Here is a 19,169-nt window from a genome sequence, read left to right as displayed (position 1 = left end):
AAATGCAATCCATAACCCGGATTTGCCAGGAACCCTTCTTACTCCTCCTACTTGCATGTGACACTGGGCTTAGGATCTGCATAGGAAACACACACACAAGCACACACCTACCTTTGTTGCCTGCAGATGCCTCCTTGGCTGTCCCCAAACGGTATCAAACCAACACCCACGGGAAGCTGTAAGCATAGAGGACATGCCTGCACCCCATTGGACTTACCTGTGTGGGTTAAATCCGGGTTATTTGACAACCTATGGCGGTGATGGTTCTGCTCAGGCAGAGCAGTGCTGATGCTCCTCATAAAGCTGTCGCTGCTGTGAAGGTTCTAGGTGACATCACAAATCCCTATGGTTACATACACAACAAAGCTGGGTTGTTGTTGTTTACACTCTGCAAGGCCTGTGGAAGTGAGTGACATCATAGCACTGTAGTTCTGAGGGTTCTAGATGGATGCAACAATCTCCTGTTGCTTCTATGAAGGCCATAATAGACGACATCACCAAACAGCTCCATAGTCACATACACAGCAAAGGAGAGATGTTGTTTACACCTAGTGATGTCAGTGGTATTGAGTGACATCACAGCACAGTGCTAAGGCTCCTGGGCCTGGACACAGCAGCGGCTGCAATATCTCAACGGAGAATACGTTTATATATATGTGTGTGTGTGCGCGTATATATATATATATATATATATATATATATATATATATATATTTCTCCGCCGAAATCACTTTTAAACCCATTTCCACCTTTTTTTCCCTTCTCTTCCTCTTACTTTTTTTTCACGTTTTTTTACGTTTTTCTCCTTTTCGCCTCTTTTCTGGGCGTATTATTCTTCTTTTTCTTCTTTTTTTTCGTCTAATGCATACCCCATCAGTGCAGCAATGCTTATTCAATACCGCCAGCAGATGGAGACACTGGGGGATAATTTTCTAAGGATTTAAACTGATTTTTCCTGTCTGAATTTGTCGCACAGAAAGTTGCAGGCCAAATATGTGTGACATTTCTGCGACTTTAGCTTCTAGAGCATTTTTACAACATTATACATAGGTGCTGAATACATAAAAAGCGACTGTTCAGCGACAGACAAGTCGCATCGGCTGAAAGTAGGCCAGAATGTCAGTCCATGTTGGAGCAGGTTTAGATACAGTCTAAAGTATAGATCTCAAAGTCTGTGCACAGAATTTAGCAAGGGCCTCGCACCTTCTGATGCATCAGGTAGGTGCACAATAGCATAGCCTAACCCTCTGTACTTTGGTCTATATTGATGCGGGACATAGACAGCCAGCTGATGACCAATCCATTAGTGCAATGGATGGATGGAAGCATTTGTCTTTGCCTTTGCAATACCACAGAAGCAATGCATGGTCAATGTACAGCAATGACACACCTGTGTGAACAGCCAGGAGACCCCCCCCCCCCCCCCCATGTTATGTTACATAGTTACATAGTTAGTACGGTCGAAAAAAGACATATGTCCATCAAGTTCAACCAGGGAATTAAGGGGTAGGGGTGTGGCGCGATATTGGGGAAGGGATGAGATTTTATATTTCTTCATAAGCATTAATCTTATTTTGTCAATTAGGAACATTCAGCACCCACCCGCTATCAAGGCAGCTGCCTATCATGTCATGCCCTACCTGCACAGGTGTGCTGGCTACTCAAATGATCCAATTAAGGAGGCCATTTAGTCAGCAGCAGCAGAAGTCCTGTGCCTGGACGCTCCAACAGCGGCCAGACACAAGCAGAAGCAGAAGCAGCAGAAGCAGCAGCAGCACCACCTTTTGTTTTTTGGCTGCAGCAGCAGCAAGGCCCACAGGGCTGGCTAGCTGGCTAGCCAGCAAGCAGGTAGCAATGAAAGTAGGAATCTTTCTTTTTAACCCTGTAAGGGGGTGGTGCACTGTACCCGAAGATACTGCCATATCGAGTCAATGCATAGGGCGACGGAAGCAAGCTTCGAAATCGGCCCCCGTTCTCAAAAATCCATTTAATATATGGTCCCCAGATAGGGGACGTATCAGATATTAAACTGATAAGAACAGATACTACACTTGATCTTAGCCAAAAGGCCGAGAAGCGATAACCGTGAAAGGGGCGGGCCCAACAAGGTGCCCTTCATGGGCACTATCACTGCTTGCTGTCAGGGAGGCTGCCAGACAATTTTCCATGCACACTCTGGGCTGGGGGGCAGTCAACCACCAGTACACACAGCAGAACCTAAACCCATACCATTATTGCTAAGCAGCAAGACAGGGGCCCATTGCACTCCCACGGGGCCTTTTTAAATGCAATCCATAACCCGGATTTGCCAGGAACCCTTCTTACTCCTCCTACTTGCATGTGACACTGGGCTTAGGATCTGCATAGGAAACACACACACAAGCACACACCTACCTTTGTTGCCTGCAGATGCCTCCTTGGCTGTCCCCAAACGGTATCAAACCAACACCCACGGGAAGCTGTAAGCATAGAGGACATGCCTGCACCCCATTGGACTTACCTGTGTGGGTTAAATCCGGGTTATTTGACAACCTATGGCGGTGATGGTTCTGCTCAGGCAGAGCAGTGCTGATGCTCCTCATAAAGCTGTCGCTGCTGTGAAGGTTCTAGGTGACATCACAAATCCCTATGGTTACATACACAACAAAGCTGGGTTGTTGTTGTTTACACTCTGCAAGGCCTGTGGAAGTGAGTGACATCATAGCACTGTAGTTCTGAGGGTTCTAGATGGATGCAACAATCTCCTGTTGCTTCTATGAAGGCCGTAATAGACGACATCACCAAACAGCTCCATAGTCACATACACAGCAAAGGAGAGATGTTGTTTACACCTAGTGATGTCAGTGGTATTGAGTGACATCACAGCACAGTGCTAAGGCTCCTGGGCCTGGACACAGCAGCGGCTGCAATATCTCAACGGAGAATACGTTTATATATATGTGTGTGTGTGCGCGTATATATATATATATATATATATATATATATATATATATATTTCTCCGCCGAAATCACTTTTAAACCCATTTCCACCTTTTTTTCCCTTCTCTTCCTCTTACTTTTTTTTCACGTTTTTTTACGTTTTTCTCCTTTTCGCCTCTTTTCTGGGCGTATTATTCTTCTTTTTCTTCTTTTTTTTCGTCTAATGCATACCCCATCAGTGCAGCAATGCTTATTCAATACCGCCAGCAGATGGAGACACTGGGGGATAATTTTCTAAGGATTTATACTGATTTTTCCTGTCTGAATTTGTCGCACAGAAAGTTGCAGGCCAAATATGTGTGACATTTCTGCGACTTTAGCTTCTAGAGCATTTTTACAACATTATACATAGGTGCTGAATACATAAAAAGCGACTGTTCAGCGACAGACAAGTCGCATCGGCTGAAAGTAGGCCAGAATGTCAGTCCATGTTGGAGCAGGTTTAGATACAGTCTAAAGTATAGATCTCAAAGTCTGTGCACAGAATTTAGCAAGGGCCTCGCACCTTCTGATGCATCAGGTAGGTGCACAATAGCATAGCCTAACCCTCTGTACTTTGGTCTATATTGATGCGGGACATAGACAGCCAGCTGATGACCAATCCATTAGTGCAATGGATGGCTGGAAGCATTTGTCTTTGCCTTTGCAATACCACAGAAGCAATGCATGGTCAATGTACAGCAATGACACACCTGTGTGAACAGCCAGGAGACCCCCCCCCCCCCCCCCATGTTATGTTACATAGTTACATAGTTAGTACGGTCGAAAAAAGACATATGTCCATCAAGTTCAACCAGGGAATTAAGGGGTAGGGGTGTGGCGCGATATTGGGGAAGGGATGAGATTTTATATTTCTTCATAAGCATTAATCTTATTTTGTCAATTAGGAACATTCAGCACCCACCCGCTATCAAGGCAGCTGCCTATCATGTCATGCCCTACCTGCACAGGTGTGCTGGCTACTCAAATGATCCAATTAAGGAGGCCATTTAGTCAGCAGCAGCAGAAGTCCTGTGCCTGGACGCTCCAACAGCGGCCAGACACAAGCAGAAGCAGAAGCAGCAGAAGCAGCAGCAGCACCACCTTTTGTTTTTTGGCTGCAGCAGCAGCAAGGCCCACAGGGCTGGCTAGCTGGCTAGCCAGCAAGCAGGTAGCAATGAAAGTAGGAATCTTTCTTTTTAACCCTGTAAGGGGGTGGTGCACTGTACCCGAAGATACTGCCATATCGGGTCAATGCATAGGGCGACGGAAGCAAGCTTCGAAATCGGCCCCCGTTCTCAAAAATCCATTTAATATATGGTCCCCAGATAGGGGACGTATCAGATATTAAACTGATAAGAACAGATACTACACTTGATCTTAGCCAAAAGGCCGAGAAGCGATAACCGTGAAAGGGGCGGGCCCAACAAGGTGCCCTTCATGGGCACTATCACTGCTTGCTGTCAGGGAGGCTGCCAGACAATTTTCCATGCACACTCTGGGCTGGGGGGCAGTCAACCACCAGTACACACAGCAGAACCTAAACCCATACCATTATTGCTAAGCAGCAAGACAGGGGCCCATTGCACTCCCACGGGGCCTTTTTAAATGCAATCCATAACCCGGATTTGCCAGGAACCCTTCTTACTCCTCCTACTTGCATGTGACACTGGGCTTAGGATCTGCATAGGAAACACACACACAAGCACACACCTACCTTTGTTGCCTGCAGATGCCTCCTTGGCTGTCCCCAAACGGTATCAAACCAACACCCACGGGAAGCTGTAAGCATAGAGGACATGCCTGCACCCCATTGGACTTACCTGTGTGGGTTAAATCCGGGTTATTTGACAACCTATGGCGGTGATGGTTCTGCTCAGGCAGAGCAGTGCTGATGCTCCTCATAAAGCTGTCGCTGCTGTGAAGGTTCTAGGTGACATCACAAATCCCTATGGTTACATACACAACAAAGCTGGGTTGTTGTTGTTTACACTCTGCAAGGCCTGTGGAAGTGAGTGACATCATAGCACTGTAGTTCTGAGGGTTCTAGATGGATGCAACAATCTCCTGTTGCTTCTATGAAGGCCGTAATAGACGACATCACCAAACAGCTCCATAGTCACATACACAGCAAAGGAGAGATGTTGTTTACACCTAGTGATGTCAGTGGTATTGAGTGACATCACAGCACAGTGCTAAGGCTCCTGGGCCTGGACACAGCAGCGGCTGCAATATCTCAACGGAGAATACGTTTATATATATGTGTGTGTGTGCGCGTATATATATATATATATATATATATATATATATATATATATATATATATCTCCGCCGAAATCACTTTTAAACCCATTTCCACCTTTTTTTCCCTTCTCTTCCTCTTACTTTTTTTTCACGTTTTTTTACGTTTTTCTCCTTTTCGCCTCTTTTCTGGGCGTATTATTCTTCTTTTTCTTCTTTTTTTTCGTCTAATGCATACCCCATCAGTGCAGCAATGCTTATTCAATACCGCCAGCAGATGGAGACACTGGGGGATAATTTTCTAAGGATTTATACTGATTTTTCCTGTCTGAATTTGTCGCACAGAAAGTTGCAGGCCAAATATGTGTGACATTTCTGCGACTTTAGCTTCTAGAGCATTTTTACAACATTATACATAGGTGCTGAATACATAAAAAGCGACTGTTCAGCGACAGACAAGTCGCATCGGCTGAAAGTAGGCCAGAATGTCAGTCCATGTTGGAGCAGGTTTAGATACAGTCTAAAGTATAGATCTCAAAGTCTGTGCACAGAATTTAGCAAGGGCCTCGCACCTTCTGATGCATCAGGTAGGTGCACAATAGCATAGCCTAACCCTCTGTACTTTGGTCTATATTGATGCGGGACATAGACAGCCAGCTGATGACCAATCCATTAGTGCAATGGATGGCTGGAAGCATTTGTCTTTGCCTTTGCAATACCACAGAAGCAATGCATGGTCAATGTACAGCAATGACACACCTGTGTGAACAGCCAGGAGACCCCCCCCCCCCCCCCATGTTATGTTACATAGTTACATAGTTAGTACGGTCGAAAAAAGACATATGTCCATCAAGTTCAACCAGGGAATTAAGGGGTAGGGGTGTGGCGCGATATTGGGGAAGGGATGAGATTTTATATTTCTTCATAAGCATTAATCTTATTTTGTCAATTAGGAACATTCAGCACCCACCCGCTATCAAGGCAGCTGCCTATCATGTCATGCCCTACCTGCACAGGTGTGCTGGCTACTCAAATGATCCAATTAAGGAGGCCATTTAGTCAGCAGCAGCAGAAGTCCTGTGCCTGGACGCTCCAACAGCGGCCAGACACAAGCAGAAGCAGAAGCAGCAGAAGCAGCAGCAGCACCACCTTTTGTTTTTTGGCTGCAGCAGCAGCAAGGCCCACAGGGCTGGCTAGCTGGCTAGCCAGCAAGCAGGTAGCAATGAAAGTAGGAATCTTTCTTTTTAACCCTGTAAGGGGGTGGTGCACTGTACCCGAAGATACTGCCATATCGGGTCAATGCATAGGGCGACGGAAGCAAGCTTCGAAATCGGCCCCCGTTCTCAAAAATCCATTTAATATATGGTCCCCAGATAGGGGACGTATCAGATATTAAACTGATAAGAACAGATACTACACTTGATCTTAGCCAAAAGGCCGAGAAGCGATAACCGTGAAAGGGGCGGGCCCAACAAGGTGCCCTTCATGGGCACTATCACTGCTTGCTGTCAGGGAGGCTGCCAGACAATTTTCCATGCACACTCTGGGCTGGGGGGCAGTCAACCACCAGTACACACAGCAGAACCTAAACCCATACCATTATTGCTAAGCAGCAAGACAGGGGCCCATTGCACTCCCACGGGGCCTTTTTAAATGCAATCCATAACCCGGATTTGCCAGGAACCCTTCTTACTCCTCCTACTTGCATGTGACACTGGGCTTAGGATCTGCATAGGAAACACACACACAAGCACACACCTACCTTTGTTGCCTGCAGATGCCTCCTTGGCTGTCCCCAAACGGTATCAAACCAACACCCACGGGAAGCTGTAAGCATAGAGGACATGCCTGCACCCCATTGGACTTACCTGTGTGGGTTAAATCCGGGTTATTTGACAACCTATGGCGGTGATGGTTCTGCTCAGGCAGAGCAGTGCTGATGCTCCTCATAAAGCTGTCGCTGCTGTGAAGGTTCTAGGTGACATCACAAATCCCTATGGTTACATACACAACAAAGCTGGGTTGTTGTTGTTTACACTCTGCAAGGCCTGTGGAAGTGAGTGACATCATAGCACTGTAGTTCTGAGGGTTCTAGATGGATGCAACAATCTCCTGTTGCTTCTATGAAGGCCATAATAGACGACATCACCAAACAGCTCCATAGTCACATACACAGCAAAGGAGAGATGTTGTTTACACCTAGTGATGTCAGTGGTATTGAGTGACATCACAGCACAGTGCTAAGGCTCCTGGGCCTGGACACAGCAGCGGCTGCAATATCTCAACGGAGAATACGTTTATATATATGTGTGTGTGTGCGCGTATATATATATATATATATATATATATATATATTTCTCCGCCGAAATCACTTTTAAACCCATTTCCACCTTTTTTTCCCTTCTCTTCCTCTTACTTTTTTTTCACGTTTTTTTACGTTTTTCTCCTTTTCGCCTCTTTTCTGAGCGTATTATTCTTCTTTTTCTTCTTTTTTTTCGTCTAATGCATACCCCATCAGTGCAGCAATGCTTATTCAATACCGCCAGCAGATGGAGACACTGGGGGATAATTTTCTAAGGATTTATACTGATTTTTCCTGTCTGAATTTGTCGCACAGAAAGTTGCAGGCCAAATATGTGTGACATTTCTGCGACTTTAGCTTCTAGAGCATTTTTACAACATTATACATAGGTGCTGAATACATAAAAAGCGACTGTTCAGCGACAGACAAGTCGCATCGGCTGAAAGTAGGCCAGAATGTGTCAGTCCATGTTGGAGCAGGTTTAGATACAGTCTAAAGTATAGATCTCAAAGTCTGTGCACAGAATTTAGCAAGGGCCTCGCACCTTCTGATGCATCAGGTAGGTGCACAATAGCATAGCCTAACCCTCTGTACTTTGGTCTATATTGATGCGGGACATAGACAGCCAGCTGATGACCAATCCATTAGTGCAATGGATGGCTGGAAGCATTTGTCTTTGCCTTTGCAATACCACAGAAGCAATGCATGGTCAATGTACAGCAATGACACACCTGTGTGAACAGCCAGGAGACCCAATCCCCCCCCCCCATGTTATGTTACATAGTTACATAGTTAGTACGGTCGAAAAAAGACATATGTCCATCAAGTTCAACCAGGGAATTAAGGGGTAGGGGTGTGGCGCGATATTGGGGAAGGGATGAGATTTTATATTTCTTCATAAGCATTAATCTTATTTTGTCAATTAGGAACATTCAGCACCCACCCGCTATCAAGGCAGCTGCCTATCATGTCATGCCCTACCTGCACAGGTGTGCTGGCTACTCAAATGATCCAATTAAGGAGGCCATTTAGTCAGCAGCAGCAGAAGTCCTGTGCCTGGACGCTCCAACAGCGGCCAGTCACAAGCAGAAGCAGAAGCAGCAGCAGCACCACCTTTTGTTTTTTGGCTGCAGCAGCAGCAAGGCCCACAGGGCTGGCTAGCTGGCTAGCCAGCAAGCAGGTAGCAATGAAAGTAGGAATCTTTCTTTTTAACCCTGTAAGGGGGTGGTGCACTGTACCCGAAGATACTGCCATATCGGGTCAATGCATAGGGCGACGGAAGCAAGCTTCGAAATCGGCCCCCGTTCTCAAAAATCCATTTAATATATGGTCCCCAGATAGGGGACGTATCAGATATTAAACTGATAAGAACAGATACTACACTTGATCTTAGCCAAAAGGCCGAGAAGCGATAACCGTGAAAGGGGCGGGCCCAACAAGGTGCCCTTCATGGGCACTATCACTGCTTGCTGTCAGGGAGGCTGCCAGACAATTTTCCATGCACACTCTGGGCTGGGGGGCAGTCAACCACCAGTACACACAGCAGAACCTAAACCCATACCATTATTGCTAAGCAGCAAGACAGGGGCCCATTGCACTCCCACGGGGCCTTTTTAAATGCAATCCATAACCCGGATTTGCCAGGAACCCTTCTTACTCCTCCTACTTGCATGTGACACTGGGCTTAGGATCTGCATAGGAAACACACACACAAGCACACACCTACCTTTGTTGCCTGCAGATGCCTCCTTGGCTGTCCCCAAACGGTATCAAACCAACACCCACGGGAAGCTGTAAGCATAGAGGACATGCCTGCACCCCATTGGACTTACCTGTGTGGGTTAAATCCGGGTTATTTGACAACCTATGGCGGTGATGGTTCTGCTCAGGCAGAGCAGTGCTGATGCTCCTCATAAAGCTGTCGCTGCTGTGAAGGTTCTAGGTGACATCACAAATCCCTATGGTTACATACACAACAAAGCTGGGTTGTTGTTGTTTACACTCTGCAAGGCCTGTGGAAGTGAGTGACATCATAGCACTGTAGTTCTGAGGGTTCTAGATGGATGCAACAATCTCCTGTTGCTTCTATGAAGGCCATAATAGACGACATCACCAAACAGCTCCATAGTCACATACACAGCAAAGGAGAGATGTTGTTTACACCTAGTGATGTCAGTGGTATTGAGTGACATCACAGCACAGTGCTAAGGCTCCTGGGCTGGACACAGCAGCGGCTGCAATATCTCAACGGAGAATACGTTTATATATATGTGTGTGTGTGCGCGTATATATATATATATATATATATATATATATATATATATATATTTCTCCGCCGAAATCACTTTTAAACCCATTTCCACCTTTTTTTCCCTTCTCTTCCTCTTACTTTTTTTTCACGTTTTTTTACGTTTTTCTCCTTTTCGCCTCTTTTCTGGGCGTATTATTCTTCTTTTTCTTCTTTTTTTTCGTCTAATGCATACCCCATCAGTGCAGCAATGCTTATTCAATACCGCCAGCAGATGGAGACACTGGGGGATAATTTTCTAAGGATTTATACTGATTTTTCCTGTCTGAATTTGTCGCACAGAAAGTTGCAGGCCAAATATGTGTGACATTTCTGCGACTTTAGCTTCTAGAGCATTTTTACAACATTATACATAGGTGCTGAATACATAAAAAGCGACTGTTCAGCGACAGACAAGTCGCATCGGCTGAAAGTAGGCCAGAATGTCAGTCCATGTTGGAGCAGGTTTAGATACAGTCTAAAGTATAGATCTCAAAGTCTGTGCACAGAATTTAGCAAGGGCCTCGCACCTTCTGATGCATCAGGTAGGTGCACAATAGCATAGCCTAACCCTCTGTACTTTGGTCTATATTGATGCGGGACATAGACAGCCAGCTGATGACCAATCCATTAGTGCAATGGATGGCTGGAAGCATTTGTCTTTGCCTTTGCAATACCACAGAAGCAATGCATGGTCAATGTACAGCAATGACACACCTGTGTGAACAGCCAGGAGACCCCCCCCCCCCCCCCATGTTATGTTACATAGTTACATAGTTAGTACGGTCGAAAAAAGACATATGTCCATCAAGTTCAACCAGGGAATTAAGGGGTAGGGGTGTGGCGCGATATTGGGGAAGGGATGAGATTTTATATTTCTTCATAAGCATTAATCTTATTTTGTCAATTAGGAACATTCAGCACCCACCCGCTATCAAGGCAGCTGCCTATCATGTCATGCCCTACCTGCACAGGTGTGCTGGCTACTCAAATGATCCAATTAAGGAGGCCATTTAGTCAGCAGCAGCAGAAGTCCTGTGCCTGGACGCTCCAACAGCGGCCAGACACAAGCAGAAGCAGAAGCAGAAGCAGCAGCAGCAGCACCACCTTTTGTTTTTTGGCTGCAGCAGCAAGGCCCACAGGGCTGGCTAGCTGGCTAGCCAGCAAGCAGGTAGCAATGAAAGTAGGAATCTTTCTTTTTAACCCTGTAAGGGGGTGGTGCACTGTACCCGAAGATACTGCCATATCGGGTCAATGCATAGGGCGACGGAAGCAAGCTTCGAAATCGGCCCCCGTTCTCAAAAATCCATTTAATATATGGTCCCCAGATAGGGGACGTATCAGATATTAAACTGATAAGAACAGATACTACACTTGATCTTAGCCAAAAGGCCGAGAAGCGATAACCGTGAAAGGGGCGGGGCCCAACAAGGTGCCCTTCATGGGCACTATCACTGCTTGCTGTCAGGGAGGCTGCCAGACAATTTTCCATGCACACTCTGGGCTGGGGGGCAGTCAACCACCAGTACACACAGCAGAACCTAAACCCATACCATTATTGCTAAGCAGCAAGACAGGGGCCCATTGCACTCCCACGGGGCCTTTTTAAATGCAATCCATAACCCGGATTTGCCAGGAACCCTTCTTACTCCTCCTACTTGCATGTGACACTGGGCTTAGGATCTGCATAGGAAACACACACACAAGCACACACCTACCTTTGTTGCCTGCAGATGCCTCCTTGGCTGTCCCCAAACGGTATCAAACCAACACCCACGGGAAGCTGTAAGCATAGAGGACATGCCTGCACCCCATTGGACTTACCTGTGTGGGTTAAATCCGGGTTATTTGACAACCTATGGCGGTGATGGTTCTGCTCAGGCAGAGCAGTGCTGATGCTCCTCATAAAGCTGTCGCTGCTGTGAAGGTTCTAGGTGACATCACAAATCCCTATGGTTACATACACAACAAAGCTGGGTTGTTGTTGTTTACACTCTGCAAGGCCTGTGGAAGTGAGTGACATCATAGCACTGTAGTTCTGAGGGTTCTAGATGGATGCAACAATCTCCTGTTGCTTCTATGAAGGCCGTAATAGACGACATCACCAAACAGCTCCATAGTCACATACACAGCAAAGGAGAGATGTTGTTTACACCTAGTGATGTCAGTGGTATTGAGTGACATCACAGCACAGTGCTAAGGCTCCTGGGCCTGGACACAGCAGCGGCTGCAATATCTCAACGGAGAATACGTTTATATATATGTGTGTGTGTGCGCGTATATATATATATATATATATATATATATATATATATATATATATATATTTCTCCGCCGAAATCACTTTTAAACCCATTTCCACCTTTTTTTCCCTTCTCTTCCTCTTACTTTTTTTTCACGTTTTTTTACGTTTTTCTCCTTTTCGCCTCTTTTCTGGGCGTATTATTCTTCTTTTTCTTCTTTTTTTTCGTCTAATGCATACCCCATCAGTGCAGCAATGCTTATTCAATACCGCCAGCAGATGGAGACACTGGGGGATAATTTTCTAAGGATTTATACTGATTTTTCCTGTCTGAATTTGTCGCACAGAAAGTTGCAGGCCAAATATGTGTGACATTTCTGCGACTTTAGCTTCTAGAGCATTTTTACAACATTATACATAGGTGCTGAATACATAAAAAGCGACTGTTCAGCGACAGACAAGTCGCATCGGCTGAAAGTAGGCCAGAATGTCAGTCCATGTTGGAGCAGGTTTAGATACAGTCTAAAGTATAGATCTCAAAGTCTGTGCACAGAATTTAGCAAGGGCCTCGCACCTTCTGATGCATCAGGTAGGTGCACAATAGCATAGCCTAACCCTCTGTACTTTGGTCTATATTGATGCGGGACATAGACAGCCAGCTGATGACCAATCCATTAGTGCAATGGATGGCTGGAAGCATTTGTCTTTGCCTTTGCAATACCACAGAAGCAATGCATGGTCAATGTACAGCAATGACACACCTGTGTGAACAGCCAGGAGACCCCCCCCCCCCCCCCCCCCCATGTTATGTTACATAGTTACATAGTTAGTACGGTCGAAAAAAGACATATGTCCATGAAGTTCAACCAGGGAATTAAGGGGTAGGGGTGTGGCGCGATATTGGGGAAGGGATGAGATTTTATATTTCTTCATAAGCATTAATCTTATTTTGTCAATTAGGAACATTCAGCACCCACCCGCTATCAAGGCAGCTGCCTATCATGTCATGCCCTACCTGCACAGGTGTGCTGGCTACTCAAATGATCCAATTAAGGAGGCCATTTAGTCAGCAGCAGCAGAAGTCCTGTGCCTGGACGCTCCAACAGCGGCCAGACACAAGCAGAAGCAGAAGCAGCAGAAGCAGCAGCAGCACCACCTTTTGTTTTTTGGCTGCAGCAGCAGCAAGGCCCACAGGGCTGGCTAGCTGGCTAGCCAGCAAGCAGGTAGCAATGAAAGTAGGAATCTTTCTTTTTAACCCTGTAAGGGGGTGGTGCACTGTACCCGAAGATACTGCCATATCGGGTCAATGCATAGGGCGACGGAAGCAAGCTTCAAAATCGGCCCCCGTTCTCAAAAATCCATTTAATATATGGTCCCCAGATAGGGGACGTATCAGATATTAAACTGATAAGAACAGATACTACACTTGATCTTAGCCAAAAGGCCGAGAAGCGATAACCGTGAAAGGGGCGGGCCCAACAAGGTGCCCTTCATGGGCACTATCACTGCTTGCTGTCAGGGAGGCTGCCAGACAATTTTCCATGCACACTCTGGGCTGGGGGGCAGTCAACCACCAGTACACACAGCAGAACCTAAACCCATACCATTATTGCTAAGCAGCAAGACAGGGGCCCATTGCACTCCCACGGGGCCTTTTTAAATGCAATCCATAACCCGGATTTGCCAGGAACCCTTCTTACTCCTCCTACTTGCATGTGACACTGGGCTTAGGATCTGCATAGGAAACACACACACAAGCACACACCTACCTTTGTTGCCTGCAGATGCCTCCTTGGCTGTCCCCAAACGGTATCAAACCAACACCCACGGGAAGCTGTAAGCATAGAGGACATGCCTGCACCCCATTGGACTTACCTGTGTGGGTTAAATCCGGGTTATTTGACAACCTATGGCGGTGATGGTTCTGCTCAGGCAGAGCAGTGCTGATGCTCCTCATAAAGCTGTCGCTGCTGTGAAGGTTCTAGGTGACATCACAAATCCCTATGGTTACATACACAACAAAGCTGGGTTGTTGTTGTTTACACTCTGCAAGGCCTGTGGAAGTGAGTGACATCATAGCACTGTAGTTCTGAGGGTTCTAGATGGATACAACAATCTCCTGTTGCTTCTATGAAGGCCATAATAGACGACATCACCAAACAGCTCCATAGTCACATACACAGCAAAGGAGAGATGTTGTTTACACCTAGTGATGTCAGTGGTATTGAGTGACATCACAGCACAGTGCTAAGGCTCCTGGGCCTGGACACAGCAGCGGCTGCAATATCTCAACGGAGAATACGTTTATATATATGTGTGTGTGTGCGCGTATATATATATATATATATATATATATATATATATATATATTTCTCCGCCGAAATCACTTTTAAACCCATTTCCACCTTTTTTTCCCTTCTCTTCCTCTTACTTTTTTTTCACGTTTTTTTACGTTTTTCTCCTTTTCGCCTCTTTTCTGGGCGTATTATTCTTCTTTTTCTTCTTTTTTTTCGTCTAATGCATACCCCATCAGTGCAGCAATGCTTATTCAATACCGCCAGCAGATGGAGACACTGGGGGATAATTTTCTAAGGATTTATACTGATTTTTCCTGTCTGAATTTGTCGCACAGAAAGTTGCAGGCCAAATATGTGTGACATTTCTGCGACTTTAGCTTCTAGAGCATTTTTACAACATTATACATAGGTGCTGAATACATAAAAAGCGACTGTTCAGCGACAGACAAGTCGCATCGGCTGAAAGTAGGCCAGAATGTCAGTCCATGTTGGAGCAGGTTTAGATACAGTCTAAAGTATAGATCTCAAAGTCTGTGCACAGAATTTAGCAAGGGCCTCGCACCTTCTGATGCATCAGGTAGGTGCACAATAGCATAGCCTAACCCTCTGTACTTTGGTCTATATTGATGCGGGACATAGACAGCCAGCTGATGACCAATCCATTAGTGCAATGGATGGCTGGAAGCATTTGTCTTTGCCTTTGCAATACCACAGAAGCAATGCATGGTCAATGTACAGCAATGACACACCTGTGTGAACAGCCAGGAGACCCCCCCCCCCCCCATGTTATGTTACATAGTTACATAGTTAGTACGGTCGAAAAAAGACATATGTCCATCAAGTTCAACCAGGGAATTAAGGGGTAGGGGTGTGGCGCGATATTGGGGAAGGGATGAGATTTTATATTTCTTCATAAGCATTAATCTTATTTTGTCAATTAGGAACATTCAGCACCCACCCGCTATCAAGGCAGCTGCCTATCATGTCATGCCCTACCTGCACAGGTGTGCTGGCTACTCAAATGATCCAATTAAGGAGGCCATTTAGTCAGCAGCAGCAGAAGTCCTGTGCCTGGACGCTCCAACAGCGGCCAGACACAAGCAGAAGCAGCAGAAGCAGAAGCAGCAGAAGCAGCAGCAGCACCACCTTTTGTTTTTTGGCTGCAGCAGCAGCAAGGCCCACAGGGCTGGCTAGCTGGCTAGCCAGCAAGCAGGTAGCAATGAAAGTAGGAATCTTTCTTTTTAACCCTGTAAGGGGGTGGTGCACTGTACCCGAAGATACTGCCATATCGGGTCAATGCATAGGGCGACGGAAGCAAGCTTCGAAATCGGCCCCCGTTCTCAAAAATCCATTTAATATATGGTCCCCAGATAGGGGACGTATCAGATATTAAACTGATAAGAACAGATACTACACTTGATCTTAGCCAAAAGGCCGAGAAGCGATAACCGTGAAAGGGGCGGGCCCAACAAGGTGCCCTTCATGGGCACTATCACTGCTTGCTGTCAGGGAGGCTGCCAGACAATTTTCCATGCACACTCTGGGCTGGGGGGCAGTCAACCACCAGTACACACAGCAGAACCTAAACCCATACCATTATTGCTAAGCAGCAAGACAGGGGCCCATTGCACTCCCACGGGGCCTTTTTAAATGCAATCCATAACCCGGATTTGCCAGGAACCCTTCTTACTCCTCCTACTTGCATGTGACACTGGGCTTAGGATCTGCATAGGAAACACACACACAAGCACACACCTACCTTTGTTGCCTGCAGATGCCTCCTTGGCTGTCCCCAAACGGTATCAAACCAACACCCACGGGAAGCTGTAAGCATAGAGGACATGCCTGCACCCCATTGGACTTACCTGTGTGGGTTAAATCCGGGTTATTTGACAACCTATGGCGGTGATGGTTCTGCTCAGGCAGAGCAGTGCTGATGCTCCTCATAAAGCTGTCGCTGCTGTGAAGGTTCTAGGTGACATCACAAATCCCTATGGTTACATACACAACAAAGCTGGGTTGTTGTTGTTTACACTCTGCAAGGCCTGTGGAAGTGAGTGACATCATAGCACTGTAGTTCTGAGGGTTCTAGATGGATGCAACAATCTCCTGTTGCTTCTATGAAGGCCATAATAGACGACATCACCAAACAGCTCCATAGTCACATACACAGCAAAGGAGAGATGTTGTTTACACCTAGTGATGTCAGTGGTATTGAGTGACATCACAGCACAGTGCTAAGGCTCCTGGGCCTGGACACAGCAGCGGCTGCAATATCTCAACGGAGAATACGTTTATATATATGTGTGTGTGTGCGCGTATATATATATATATATATATATATATATATATATATATATATATATATATTTCTCCGCCGAAATCACTTTTAAACCCATTTCCACCTTTTTTTCCCTTCTCTTCCTCTTACTTTTTTTTCACGTTTTTTTACGTTTTTCTCCTTTTCGCCTCTTTTCTGGGCGTATTATTCTTCTTTTTCTTCTTTTTTTTCGTCTAATGCATACCCCATCAGTGCAGCAATGCTTATTCAATACCGCCAGCAGATGGAGACACTGGGGGATAATTTTCTAAGGATTTATACTGATTTTTCCTGTCTGAATTTGTCGCACAGAAAGTTGCAGGCCAAATATGTGTGACATTTCTGCGACTTTAGCTTCTAGAGCATTTTTACAACATTATACATAGGTGCTGAATACATAAAAAGCGACTGTTCAGCGACAGACAAGTCGCATCGGCTGAAAGTAGGCCAGAATGTCAGTCCATGTTGGAGCAGGTTTAGATACAGTCTAAAGTATAGATCTCAAAGTCTGTGCACAGAATTTAGCAAGGGCCTCGCACCTTCTGATGCATCAGGTAGGTGCACAATAGCATAGCCTAACCCTCTGTACTTTGGTCTATATTGATGCGGGACATAGACAGCCAGCTGATGACCAATCCATTAGTGCAATGGATGGCTGGAAGCATTTGTCTTTGCCTTTGCAATACCACAGAAGCAATGCATGGTCAATGTACAGCAATGACACACCTGTGTGAACAGCCAGGAGAACCCCCCCCCCCCCCCATGTTATGTTACATAGTTACATAGTTAGTACGGTCGAAAAAAGACATATGTCCATCAAGTTCAACCAGGGAATTAAGGGGTAGGGGTGTGGCGCGATATTGGGGAAGGGATGAGATTTTATATTTCTTCATAAGCATTAATCTTATTTTGTCAATTAGGAACATTCAGCACCCACCCGCTATCAAGGCAGCTGCCTATCATGTCATGCCCTACCTGCACAGGTGTGCTGGCTACTCAAATGATCCAATTAAGGAGGCCATTTAGTCAGCAGCAGCAGAAGTCCTGTGCCTGGACGCTCCAACAGCGGCCAGACACAAGCAGAAGCAGAAGCAGCAGAAGCAGCAGCAGCACCACCTTTTGTTTTTTGGCTGCAGCAGCAGCAAGGCCCACAGGGCTGGCTAGCTGGCTAGCCAGCAAGCAGGTAGCAATGAAAGTAGGAATCTTTCTTTTTAACCCTGTAAGGGGGTGGTGCACTGTACCCGAAGATACTGCCATATTGGGTCAATGCATAGGGCGACGGAAGCAAGCTTCGAAATCGGCCCCTGTTCTCAAAAATCCATTTAATATATGGTCCCCAGATAGGGGACGTATCAGATATTAAACTGATAAGAACAGATACTACACTTGATCTTAGCCAAAAGGCCGAGAAGCGATAACCGTGAAAGGGGCGGGCCCAACAAGGTGCCCTTCATGGGCACTATCACTGCTTGCTGTCAGGGAGGCTGCCAGACAATTTTCCATGCACACTCTGGGCTGGGGGGCAGTCAACCACCAGTACACACAGCAGAACCTAAACCCATACCATTATTGCTAAGCAGCAAGACAGGGGCCCATTGCACTCCCACGGGGCCTTTTTAAATGCAATCCATAACCCGGATTTGCCAGGAACCCTTCTTACTCCTCCTACTTGCATGTGACACTGGGCTTAGGATCTGCATAGGAAACACACACACAAGCACACACCTACCTTTGTTGCCTGCAGATGCCTCCTTGGCTGTCCCCAAACGGTATCAAACCAACACCCACGGGAAGCTGTAAGCATAGAGGACATGCCTGCACCCCATTGGACTTACCTGTGTGGGTTAAATCCGGGTTATTTGACAACCTATGGCGGTGATGGTTCTGCTCAGGCAGAGCAGTGCTGATGCTCCTCATAAAGCTGTCGCTGCTGTGAAGGTTCTAGGTGACATCACAAATCCCTATGGTTACATACACAACAAAGCTGGGTTGTTGTTGTTTACACTCTGCAAGGCCTGTGGAAGTGAGTGACATCATAGCACTGTAGTTCTGAGGGTTCTAGATGGATGCAACAATCTCCTGTTGCTTCTATGAAGGCCATAATAGACGACATCACCAAACAGCTCCATAGTCACATACACAGCAAAGGAGAGATGTTGTTTACACCTAGTGATGTCAGTGGTATTGAGTGACATCACAGCACAGTGCTAAGGCTCCTGGGCCTGGACACAGCAGCGGCTGCAATATCTCAACGGAGAATACGTTTATATATATGTGTGTGTGTGCGCGTATATATATATATATATATATATATATATATATATATATATATATATATTTCTCCGCCGAAATCACTTTTAAACCCATTTCCACCTTTTTTTTCCCTTCTCTTCCTCTTACTTTTTTTTCACGTTTTTTTACGTTTTTCTCCTTTTCGCCTCTTTTCTGGGCGTATTATTCTTCTTTTTCTTCTTTTTTTTCGTCTAATGCATACCCCATCAGTGCAGCAATGCTTATTCAAT

The 19,169-nt window shown here is 45.9% G+C and overlaps 8 non-coding genes across 8 annotated transcripts; all 8 read right to left on the bottom strand.

Moving 5' to 3' along the window:
- Positions 1-1,890: 1,890 nt before the first annotated feature.
- On the bottom strand, positions 1,891-2,081 carry LOC130340930 (U2 spliceosomal RNA). Its single transcript, XR_008880958.1, has one exon. It is a non-coding gene; the product is annotated as a U2 spliceosomal RNA (small nuclear RNA).
- Positions 2,082-4,171: 2,090 nt separating this feature from the next.
- On the bottom strand, positions 4,172-4,362 carry LOC130340963 (U2 spliceosomal RNA). Its single transcript, XR_008880985.1, has one exon. It is a non-coding gene; the product is annotated as a U2 spliceosomal RNA (small nuclear RNA).
- Positions 4,363-6,457: 2,095 nt separating this feature from the next.
- Positions 6,458-6,648, bottom strand: LOC130340962 (U2 spliceosomal RNA). The gene has a single exon (XR_008880984.1). It is a non-coding gene; the product is annotated as a U2 spliceosomal RNA (small nuclear RNA).
- Positions 6,649-8,723: 2,075 nt separating this feature from the next.
- On the bottom strand, positions 8,724-8,914 carry LOC130340961 (U2 spliceosomal RNA). The gene has a single exon (XR_008880983.1). It is a non-coding gene; the product is annotated as a U2 spliceosomal RNA (small nuclear RNA).
- A 2,087-nt stretch (positions 8,915-11,001) lies between these two features.
- Positions 11,002-11,192, bottom strand: LOC130340960 (U2 spliceosomal RNA). The gene has a single exon (XR_008880982.1). It is a non-coding gene; the product is annotated as a U2 spliceosomal RNA (small nuclear RNA).
- A 2,103-nt stretch (positions 11,193-13,295) lies between these two features.
- Positions 13,296-13,486, bottom strand: LOC130340954 (U2 spliceosomal RNA). The gene has a single exon (XR_008880977.1). It is a non-coding gene; the product is annotated as a U2 spliceosomal RNA (small nuclear RNA).
- Positions 13,487-15,582: 2,096 nt separating this feature from the next.
- Positions 15,583-15,773, bottom strand: LOC130340959 (U2 spliceosomal RNA). The gene has a single exon (XR_008880981.1). It is a non-coding gene; the product is annotated as a U2 spliceosomal RNA (small nuclear RNA).
- A 2,099-nt stretch (positions 15,774-17,872) lies between these two features.
- Positions 17,873-18,063, bottom strand: LOC130340938 (U2 spliceosomal RNA). Its single transcript, XR_008880965.1, has one exon. It is a non-coding gene; the product is annotated as a U2 spliceosomal RNA (small nuclear RNA).
- Between the last annotated feature and the right edge of the window lie 1,106 nt (positions 18,064-19,169).

The sequence above is a fragment of the Hyla sarda genome, unplaced genomic scaffold (assembly GCF_029499605.1).
Source record: "Hyla sarda isolate aHylSar1 unplaced genomic scaffold, aHylSar1.hap1 scaffold_605, whole genome shotgun sequence".
NCBI lineage: Eukaryota > Metazoa > Chordata > Amphibia > Anura > Hylidae > Hyla > Hyla sarda.
The sequence above is the reverse complement of the archived record's forward strand: the minus strand, read 5'-3'. Positions and strand labels throughout refer to the sequence as shown.